This window comes from Octodon degus, unplaced genomic scaffold, assembly GCF_000260255.1.
Source record: "Octodon degus isolate 3935 unplaced genomic scaffold, OctDeg1.0 scaffold00006, whole genome shotgun sequence".
Classification (NCBI taxonomy): domain Eukaryota; kingdom Metazoa; phylum Chordata; class Mammalia; order Rodentia; family Octodontidae; genus Octodon; species Octodon degus.
The window spans coordinates 1,881,420-1,893,619 of record NW_004524582.1 but is presented as its reverse complement, the minus strand read 5'-3'; positions in this window follow the sequence as shown (position 1 = coordinate 1,893,619).

The window sequence follows — 12,200 nt, the reverse complement described above, 5'->3', positions numbered from 1 at the left end:
ATAAATACAAGGCTAAATGGATGCAACTAGAGAGCATACTCTTAAGGGAAATAAATCAGATCCTCTTGTGCAAACATTTTATTGTCTCCTCAGTGTGAGAACCTGAAAGAGAAAAATGGAATCTGAAGGGAACAATACATACTGAGAAAAGTGAATGAACTCATTCAAAAACAAAGAATTATTGAGTTGAAGAGAATGACAGAAGAGGGAGTAGGAGAAAAAGAATTATCAATGTATGTAGGCAGTATAGTTTGGACAACTGGACTGTGCATTTCTGCTGGTTATGGAAAGGAGCAGATAATACTTAATTTGTTTTCTCTCAATTTTTCAATCGTTTCTCCTTTTTGTCCTCTTAATTTCTCATATATTTTTTCTTTTTTCTTTCTTCTTTCAATTTTGCATGTATATGCCTGGTAATACAAATAATTGGTTGGAAGACAATACTATGTATTACAATAAATATTGAAAGTCACATCATTTTGTTAAGTGAAATTCTGTATCATTTGTAATTTTTCTATTTTAATACTATTTTCTGCTCTCTTTATGGAAATTTAAAAACATGAGATCCCAGTTGTTGATTCTTTCAAGTATTTCCTGTGCAGTTTGGATTTTGTACATGAATTCTCTGCCTACCCGTATGTCTTCAAGACTTTTATCTAATTTTTCTTGCAGTAGATTTAGTATTACTGTTTCAATATTGAGATCTTTCATCCATTTTTACTTTAGTCTAATGCATGGCAATAGACATGTGTCTAGTTTTATTTTTAGGCATGTGAAAAGCCAGTTTTCCCAGCATGATTATTGAAGAGGCTATCTTTCTTCCAGTGAATATGCTTGGTCTCTTGTGAAGGATTTTCTCACCAATTTTATACATCTTTTTCTACACAGGTGTCTTCACTCATTTGTATAATTTAGGATGTAAAACATAAAGATATATATTTTTTCTTGTTCTGTTTCCAAGAGTCCAGAAAAATCTTTTATGCAATTTATCTTTTAGCTTAAAGATGTAAATGAATAAATAGAACCTACTTATATAGATCTTCTTTGTCCTAATTACTGTCCTCTTGCTGCTAAGAAAAAAATCTGACACCCAAAATTAAGGAAGTACAGATTTATTTTGCTCAGTATGTTGATATTTCAATCCATAATCAGCTCACTCCAAGTTAGGGTAGTTTGGCAGAGGAACAATATTTATAGTGGAAGAAGACAGAAAAGTAACAAGAACCAAATAGGAGAGAGCAAACCTCTTTTCTCACTTATATTGTATACAGGCTATCGGTTTTTAGATGAGTGAAGCCCTTACACCACCAGTGTAACCTACTCTTGAATTGTCTCAGGATGTTTACAGAGTAAGGACTCTGCTTACTATAGATTCACTTAGTTCAACTTCTAAACTTCTTGTATTGATACACTGTATCAACCACTACAATCCAGCCCTTTTCAACTTGGTAACCAGGCACATTTCTTTAAACTGGCTTCCAGACACAAAGACATGCTTATTTCCATCATTTCACAGCTTGAATATTATAACAAAAATTTCATGATCCGAATGATAGTATTAAGTTTATCAACGTATTAAATCATAACAATTACATTCCAGCCATGATCCCCCAAAGGCTCATGCACATCCTTTCATGTAAAATCCCTTTTGTTCACCAGCAAGTGTTGCCAAAGTACTAACAGTTCAGCATTGCTGAAAAGTTTGTCCCAAGTCTCCACCACGATGTAAGGCAAACTGTGAGGTGCAAGTTATTTTTACAAACAAAAAGTTAAACACTTCCAACATTCAATGGAACAAGATAAACATTTTCATTAACAAGTCACAAGCAGGGGATTACAAAGGGTTGAGACCAAAGCAAGTCATTCATGTGCAGCATCTGAGGCAAGCTATGGGGAATTATGAGCTCTAGGGGGCCTGAATGGCACCATCCCTTCCACACTTCTGGTCATAGTAGCTCTCCTGGATTCTCTCTTGGGCTCACTTTGCTCCCTCCTTGAACATTTCTTCAGACCATCTATGTTCTTAGATTTTCTAAACTTCTGCTGTCTCCATTGCAACTCTGGTTTCACCCTCTATCCTTTCATTGGCACACTGGCTGGCCTCCAAAACCTTCTGAAATCAGGGTGGAAGCCTTCTTAACCTAGAGCTCCTGCATTCTTCATGTTCCAAAACCCAGCACCATGTGGATAATGCCAACATCTGCTGCCAGGTGGAGCACTAACCAGGCTCTCTTCTCTCTCAGCTGTAGGGGTTGAGTACCTGGATCACTGAGCACTCTGAATCCAATTTGGGGAATAAGTTCTCTATGTGAGAATTCTGGAACACATTGCAGCTATCACCATTCTGGAACATGATTCTCTGAGGCTTTCTTCTCATAGTCTTTCACTTTTGCAGTTTTGGGGCTACACATGGTGGAAACTTGATGTTTTCTGTGATTTTTCTCTAGTCATATTTCATATTTTCCTGTTCTTTCTCAATAATGCTTATCTCATCAATCCTATCTTTACTTGGTGGTGTGCACCTGTAATCCCAGCTCCTGGGAGGCTGTATGCAAGTGGATCACTAAAAGTCTGATCTAGTAGTGAGATCCTGAGCATCCTGTAGCCCCTTCCCCACCCAAAAAAAAAAAAAAATCCTACCTTTGTAGTTCACAGATTTACTACAGCTTGCTTTCTAACCAAACTCACATCATTTAAAATTTTCACACTGGGCTCTTCGCTCTTGATTTGCAATGCAAATCTGGTTAAATGCCCTCAACAATTACCTTGCCACAGCCACAATATTTGGCTTCGTTGAATTTTTTTCTTCCAGATTACATAGTCCATCACCCTTAATCTTAGTCCTAGACAAAGTCTCTGAACAAGAGTACAATGCACAGAAACATTCTGCCAAGACATAACATACATTGTCTGGAGTCTAACAGTCAATGTAGTCCTTCTTCCCAACAAAAACCTTCCTAACATGGTCCTCACTGGTTTTCTGAGCTTTAAAAAGAATTTTCCATATGGAAAAGTACAAAGAATTCCAGCTCTACTCTTTCAAGCAACATCTCCCAACTCTCTACTCTTTCAGGCAAACCTTTCCAAACTTAACCTGAAGGCTCTTGAACCACATCATAGATACAGACATAACCATGACCCCATTCCTGGTATCAAATCTATCCTACTTACCTTTCTCTCTGAAAACGCTCAAGTCTAAGAAAAGCCACATTTATTTACATTTGTAATACAAATTTGAATCATTTCTACCACTATTGTGTAGGATTAGCATGACATGTGGTTTTACTCATTGCTGCCAGGTGAAGTACTTCTCTCTTTGGGAATTAAAATGAATAAAAAAACTAAAAATAGTCAGTGAACAATACAAAAGAACTAGGTAAGTAACTCTGTTATTCATTATAAACATATTGAAGCTACTAAATAACAGTGGCTTTACTAAAATGTAACTTGATAGTATTAGGGGAACACTCAAATCCTTATTATCTCAACCAGTATTTAAAAAAAAAAAAGATCAAATGGGGATGTTGTGGTAGCACAGTATATTAAGCTCCTACTTTGGCAAGTGCAGGGACCAGGGTTCAATACCCAGTCCTGCATGCTACATTGGCCCCACCCCCAGGTGTGCTGAGCCAGCGAACGAGTCTGGATGTGGTGGCATATGCCTATAATCCCAGTGCTGAGGAGGCTGAAAATAGGAGGATCACTATGAGTCCAAGCTGCATAGTGAGACCCTGTACCAAATACAAAAATAAAAAAAGATTAAGTAATTTACAGTAGTTTACCATGAAAAATAATAGTTTTAAGTAAATGAACTTTTTCAACTTCTGAGTCTAAAACACTGTCCATTAGTAAATATCTTTCAAGAGAAATCACAGTGTCAGATTTGTGAAAATTACTGGTATCTACTAAAAATTGGTATACTTTTGTCTACAACAACTCTTACTTCTGCACTAATGTACTGAACTGTCATTGGACTTTTAGAGACCAAATGTTTAAGCACTTTTTCCCAACAGAAGTTAATCCTATAATCTCAGAGATAATTTAAGGAAAGTAAAGATTTTAGTTACTGCTTAGCATGCTATTGTTCCATTTATCTATCTTTGGAGATTTAAAGTATTTTATGATCCTGAGGTAGCCTATCACCCTAACTTTGCCCATGTTTTATAATCAAGAAATGAGACTTGAGGGCATTGAAAAACCAAACAAACAATCTAACAAATTAAAGAACAAATAACTATTTGAGAAAAATCGTAAGTTTAGGAATATAGATTATTTTCTTATGGGTAGGAGTGAACTCATTATAGTGCCTGATAAATGAGTGACACACATTTCTTGTCATTTCTTATGGTTCTTATGTCAATCTAAGGTAAGAAAATATAGCCTGTACAGTCTAGATCACTAGTTGCAATTCTCTTTGTTCCCATGATAAAAATATAAATCTTCTTACACATTTCAATATGCTGAATGGAAAGCAAATTACCCAAGTTTATAACTAGGTACAAGTTATGTAACTTTAATAAATGAAGTGCTCTTTGCATTATATCTTAAATATTATCATGAAAAATACATAAATATATGAGCGTGGTTTTTGTATATATTAAGGACAGGGTCTAAAGGGTCTCACTACACAGATCAGATTCATAGTGATTCTTTTGTGTTCAGCCTCACAAGTGCTGGTATTAAAGGTGTGCACCTCCACGCCCAGTCTCATTGGCCATCTCAGTGTGCCCCGGGGTCCAGGGTTGGCAAGGTATCCCAGAGATTGAACCCCAGTCCCTGCACCTGTCTAAGTAGGCACTTTAGTCTGCTGAGCTACTTAGCCAACCCTGAGTATGTTTTTTGTACATTTTCATATTTTTAAATTTATTTCCCTATGTGAAAATGCTATAGATTCAAGTACATGGATCTGAAACTGAAATATTTTTCCTATGTGTTTTTACCAAAGCGAGACAAGAAAACAGGTGAAAACCACAAAAGAAAGGATAGGTTTTTTTCGATTTCTTAGCACTAAAATGATAATAAATGGAGTACAAAAATCTTCCAAAGAATTATCAATAAATACTGCAGATTTTTACACAGAATCCCTAAGAACTATAAACAGAGTGCAGAGGTGAACATAGGTGGACTGACATTCTAAAATCCTTCAAGGCAGGTTTGAGTCAGCTTAGCCTTTGACTAACAGACTGTTCTGCCAGCATTGTTTCATCTTTCAGAAAATGGAGTGAAGTTCACTCAGAGTAATCATAGTGTATTTCTTTCAATTTTCAACATAAAATTCAATCATATTTTAGTTAGCATGGCAAGGCCCATTTACTAGAAGCAGATAGTATACATGGATTTACTGCTCGCCAAGTTCATGGAGTTGTCAAATAGGAACTTTTTCTTCAAAATTGCATTTAGTTCATTAAAGAAATCTGTGCTGCAATAGGATTTCATGAAATAAATTGAGTTTATAATCTATGAGAAAATAATAAAAGTTATAACATAAAAATGAGCATAAAAAAGAAAAATAATCACAGAGTAGTCATGCAAGAAGAGATCCAGCAAAAAGCAGTATTAGCTGGTCCTACTGCAAAATAAAAGTGCAAAAATAAGCTACAATCCAGACAGCAAAGACAATACTAAATTTAAAAGTGAAAAGTAAGTATGTATAGCATGTGCACTATATACAGAAAAAATATATGCAGCATACAGGATACAGATGGTAACTGTACTCCACCTGTGTCTTGAATCCCATGAGCAAAAGTGAATAGTGTAAAGGAATATTTGATGATAACAAGGTTAGAATTTTACAAGCCTGATAAAAAGGAGGCACAGAGTCAAAGACTATGAAATTGAAAATGAAGAAAAAAAAAGAAGTAGAAACCTAAAGACCCTCATTAAAGCCTTTGAAAATGTAAAAATCCTTACTAACAAAGAGGCTTACTAATTTCAGGTGCAAATCAGAAAGATAGATAACTGCATTCATACATTCAAAGTCAGAATAGTTGGGATGCTCTTTTTAAATTTATAAAAGGAAGCAACTTCTCTAATTCTAAGTGAAATTTTTTTTTAATGCTGAATAGGGAATAGCAGTATTTACAAATAAAAACTTCACTTAAGATATTCCCCTCCAGATATTTACTAAATATGTAGAATGAAAAAAATCCAGATTAAAACAGAAAACATAGGTATGGTGGATTAAATAATGGGAACTTGTAGCACCCAACTGGACTAAATAAGTTTGGTGCAGGGTGTGGAGGACCCACCAGAGGATTGTTACCAACAGTGTGAAGGGAGGACTGGAGGGGAAGGTGGTGTGCTGCTGTTTCTCTGGGTGGAGCTTGTCATGCTGGTTTTCCTGGGATAAACTCAGCTGTTATCATGAGAGAAGCTCTGGTCCTCTCTGTCACTGGGGATGGCTTCAGTTCTTTTCACAGGAGCTCTGATCCCTGCCTTGAGTGTTGCTTCTTGGCTCCAGGCCAGATCCCTCAGCCTTCTCATTACACATCTTTTATACTGCTACTGCAGACATTCCAGCTTCTACCACTGACTTTTGGGCCTTCTCAGTGCAGAAGCTTGACATAGACTTGCATGAGACATTGTCGTGGGCTTCAGGCCTCTGGTTGGATTTGCAGATGAGACTGCCACAGGCTGCAGGTCTATGGCTGAACTCATGCAGGACATTTCCATAAGAGTCAAGCCTGCAGCTGGATTCTAGTGTGTTGACAGATCTGCACTCTTCTGCATTTGACTTTTTGAATGAATTTAAAAGAATTATACAAATTATGTGTCCTGTATAAATCGATTCCCTTACTAACCCTAGCTACAACCCTAGGTAAACACTAGAGCAATTAAAGTTGAGTAGAGATAATATGCTTCAGTGAGGCTATGTGGAATATTGTGTTTTCCTTTGGACTTTTAAATACCTTGAAAGATAACCTTGATGACAATAACACCAAAATTGAGAAGAAAACAATTAAATTATTTAAGATGTCTAGTACTTCCTTGAAAGTAAATAATATTTTTATTACTAAGAACATTAATAAATCATTACTCATCGCTCATTAAAATGCATGTTAATAAAACATTCATGAATAATATTTTATACTAAGCACTGAACGAATATTAAAAATCAACAAACAATTACAATAGAAATAGAATCATTGTTAGCATGATTAAATTAAAATAAAAACAAAAAAGAAGAGGATGATAAACAGATTAGTTGACAAAAATAGGTAGTAATGAGATAGTTATAAAATCCTTTTAATTAAATTTTAAAATCTTAGTTAAGTTTATCAATGCACAGCTTGTAAGGAACATCATAAATATGAAGTGAAAAAAATTTGAAAAAAATAGAAAATATATACAATGCAAATGAATTCATTATACCATATAGAGCATAGCTGCTAAATGAAGTAGACTATATTGTGGTTTGTATCTAGATAGCCCCTCATTAATTTATGCTGTCATAGGGCTTTTTCAGCGGTGGCTGAATCTTGAGTATGTGATGCTAGGATTCAGGGTGTATGATTATTAAATCAATCCACTAGTTGGTTTGGCCCAGATCTGGTTAGGTAGCAAGGTGTGAGAGCTATACCTGCCCTAAGAAAGGTAGTCTGTATACACAGTGAGGGACTCTTATCTCTCTGCTGTTGTTTTTGCTGTCCTTTGCCACCATGAACCATTGCCTCTCTGCCAGATGCCCCATGTGCCACCCTGCCTTGAGGCCAGCTATTTGTGGACTGAAACCTTCACTAACTGTGAGCTAAATAGACCTTCCCTCCTTTAACTTTGGCCATCTTATATTTTGTCTTAGCAATAGAAGAAATGTAATTAAGAATTCAAGACAAGAAGTGGTTTTTGGAATTTCTGCAGGGGAATCTGCTGCTTAACTAGTTTCTGTTGGCGCTCAGATACACAGAAAGCTGGGAAAAATTTCACATTATGGATATAAGGTGAAAGAGATCATCTGTCTTTCATTTCTAGGCCATTCCTATATAATGAATATAGTAAAAGGAAGAACAATGGGTACATTCTTCTCATTTCTTTTAGCAATCCATCAACTCTCCTGTTTATACTCTTTAAAGTTAACTTCAATATATTAAAATCTAAATTTTGTTTTTCTTATAGTCAAAGCCCAGTTTATTCTTTAGTTACTCTGGGCTCAATGAGACTTTCTTTGTAAAAGAAACTGAGACTGTGCCTCAGCTCAGAGTGCCTTGCTAACTCACATTCACCACAGTCTCCATTTCCAATGTGCTTTCACACACTGCTTGATTAAATTTTTCTATGAGGCAAAATCTCACTCTATTTCTTCCAAACTATAGAAGTCACTCTTAAAGTCTGTTGGACATCATATTTATTGGATATTTATACATCATAGCATGTCGAAAGTAATGTATTTAGACTTTTGTTGCATTTTATATCAAATAATATATTTATGAAACAATTCACATGTGTATCAACTCTTATTTAATTTTATATACAAACATTCATGTATTATAAAATAAATTTGCTCTCTTACAGAGTTTGTGCTTTACACTTCAATCAAGTCTCTAGTTTTTGTTCTTATGGTTGCCATATGAACAATTCAGTGTACCTGCATGAAATTTTTCTTGCTACTTCTGATTAGGCCAGGTCTCTGAACTTGGTTCTTTTCATAAGCAAACAAAGTTTCTCCATGTTTTCCTATCTATGACTGTCATACTAATGTCTTTTTTATTACTCTCCACACAGAGTTCCTGCTGAGTCAGGCAGTAGTAGAATTAAGGAAGATGAATTATCAAGTCACCACAATGGTAGCAGGGATTGCTTCATCTTGGAAATTATCAAGCACCTTTTCTAAAACAATGAAAATGAGTTTAGCTTAAGACATCAGAACATGACCTCCACATCCAGACCTTAGGGAGTATTTTAATCTCTTATTAATTAGTAAAATTAAATTAAAAAATTGAATCTTACATGACTTTTTATGTATTTAGTATAGTGTCCACAGGGTCTCAATACACAGATCAGACTAGTAGTGATCCTCCTGTTTTTCAGCCTCCCAAGTGCTGACATTACATGCCACCATGACCAGTCTCATTTGCCACTTATGTGCCCTGGGGGCGGGGCCAACATGGCAGGCCCGAGGTTGAACCCGTGGCCACTGTGTCTGCCTAAGCAGGAGCTTTAATCCATTGAGCTATCAAGCTGGCCCCCTAACACTTAATAGATTTGGTTTTTATATTAGTCAACTTGCTGATTAACCAATTTCTTTCAAGCTCGGACACTGAGGGTAGTAAGCCAGGGAAAATTGAGCATTATGGATATAAGGTGACAGACATTATCTGTCTTTCATTTCTAAGCCATTCCTACATAATTAATATAGTAAAAGGAAAATAATGTCTATGTTTTCTATGAGTCAAATTTGCACCTAACTTTTTATGAGTGTGAAATTAACCAGTGTACTTAATGTGCTTACCATAGTTATAAACTCAATAAAAGTCAACTTTCCCACCTCTCTTTGCATTGTTTAGATTATGTATCAAAATCATCTGCAAAAGTTATAAATATGAAGTAACTGCTTTTATAATTTAAGCAGCATAGTGGCATGCAATGTTTCAAATAATAAATATTGGTATAGTTTTGATACTGAGTTTTCATCTTCACCTCAGTTAAATAGGAAACATTATGGAATATTCTAGAAAGATGTTTATCATTCTTTCTTGTAAGCACTCACTCTGTAAGTTACTTGTGCCATTTCAAATTCTACATGATAGAGAGGACATGATGTGGCCATAAGGTGCTGATTCCTAAAGAAATGTCAAGTGCATCCTTCTATATTTTGAAGTATTGAAGAGTGAAGTGTTTAAAAGAAAAATGACTGTGTCCTCTACTGACCTACCTCTTTCAGTTTCTTGTGGTTTCTTTTGTTCATAGACTGTGAGTCTCAATAAATGACAAAAAGGCAATGCTACTCAAATCTTTAGGGGGATTTTTGAACAGATTTCCTATAATAATCTGTCCTATACTTGTTCTTAAAAAGCATTGATTTATATAAGTTCATTTGCTTTGTATTTTATTCATATATGTGTATATGCATATAGTTTTTACATCGGTATTATACACAGAATCTAAACTTATAACTTCTCAGTTTCCAATTTTTTTTCTTTATCAATGTGCAAAACCAATATGTATTCAGTAAAAAGCATAATTCAATTTTAAAAATTATTTCCACTGCAATTTCCACTCTATGTGTCTAACACAATAATTTCTCAAAAATGTATAAAACAAGACACTTTTGTGGAAATAAAATTTTAAACACTTAACTTTGAAGCATGCATACTTGCGCTGATTATAAAATTAAATAATAAAGCAACCCTGGTAATTGAAAGTCCTAAATAAAAAAAACATAGTAAGACCTATTGTGAAAATGGCTGGTTGCATGATGCCATGGAGAATCATAATCAAGTAGGACAACTCATTGTAGATACATAAATGCTGCTAAATATGTCTAGTGTTGTATATCATACCGAAAACTATAGAAATATGAATATTTTGCAATAAACTTAATAGTAGTAACATTCATGCTGATATTCTGAATCTTTGTTTCTTGTTGGGACAAATGAGGAATTATGTTTAGGTATTCTTTGTTCCTAATGTTATATAGTTATGCTCCAATAACCAAAGTAATTCGTTTGCACTGTATCTCTAATCCATGTTTATCCAGAAGTAGATAGGTTTAAGAAAACTTAAGAAATTGCTGCAAACCCAGAACTCAGGCAGTCTGGGACAGGAGTGTCTCAAGTGCAATGTCCAATCTGAGTAAGTTAGAGAGAACCTATGTCAAAATAAAGAAGGCTAGGGATATGTTTCAGTGCAAAATGTGTCTAACCCAATAATTTGATGACCTGGCTTTGGTCATCAATTTTGAAAAAAATATACATGTATTTTATTCTTTAAGTGTAAGGAGTGAATATTAGAAACGAAGCAGTCTCATTTAATGGAAATAGGAAATATTTGGTTGGCTTTACTCATGTCTGATAAAGGAGAGAAACTAGTTTGCATTTCAGACTAAAATATATCAAATAATCAAAACATTTTGAAAATAAAATTATTTTAATGAATAATCCTAGAATCTCAATATATGATATTGCAAGTTGTACTCCTAAGCTTCCTAACATATTACATTTTTTATGAAAAAATCAATAGAAATTTAAAAGCCATTTTAATATCTGAGAAATAAGACCTTAAGAATTTTACTTTTGAGCAAAACACAATTGGTTCTACCACATTATATTTTCAGTTTTAAAAGCCATGTAATCAAATATATTATAGTTTTAAATATCTGACATGGCCAAACAGTGATAAATACCTGAGAAATACTGGACAATGAAATTCAGTTTTTCTTTCTGAAGTAAAATTATATTAATCTATCCAATTTGTAGAAAGTCTAGTTTAAACGTATATTCGTATGCTTAAAGCACATAAACCTTTCTGTATTAGGTCTTGAGGTGTGCTTTTGTACATAAACTGTAGTGTTTTAAAGACAGGAACTATTATGCTTAGATCTACCTAAAAGAGCCTGGGCAAGGGAGAAACCCTTCATCTCCCAGAAAATTTCCAACTTGTGCAGCATTTACTAGTTCCTGCATTTGGATTTGTGATTCAGCTATAGATAATGGAAGATACATTAAGGCTATTTCTATATAGTAAAAAATGGCAGCTGAGAATGATTTCAATGACTTAACTGTCACATGTTCTAGGAAATTGCTTGTATAACAATTGCCGATTTGAAGCTTAAAAAGCCTTCCAAAATCACCGGGAAATTGGTGTTTCTTAGATAGCATTCATACATTCCAGATTTATTGTGAATATAAAAGGAGCATTTTCCCATTTCATTTGATTTTATTCTTTTGTGATTGTCTAACTCAGTTTTCAAAATCGCTAATGGATATTGATCGCTTGGAAATTTTCCTTTTTATTATTTTGATTAAATGCTTTTTTTATTTTGCTTTTACAGCCTCAATCACTCCTTTAACTCAGAGTCTCCAAATACTAGTATGACAGACCTAATGTAAGTAAAAATGTAAATCTTTTTATTTTAACATGATTTTGTCATTTCTTTTGTAAAAGAAATGCTCTTCACTACTGTCAATCTTCCTGTCTGTTTCTGAAAACTAGCAGCACTTCTTACAAGTAATAAGAACTCAGTAGGTACATACTGTATATTGAAT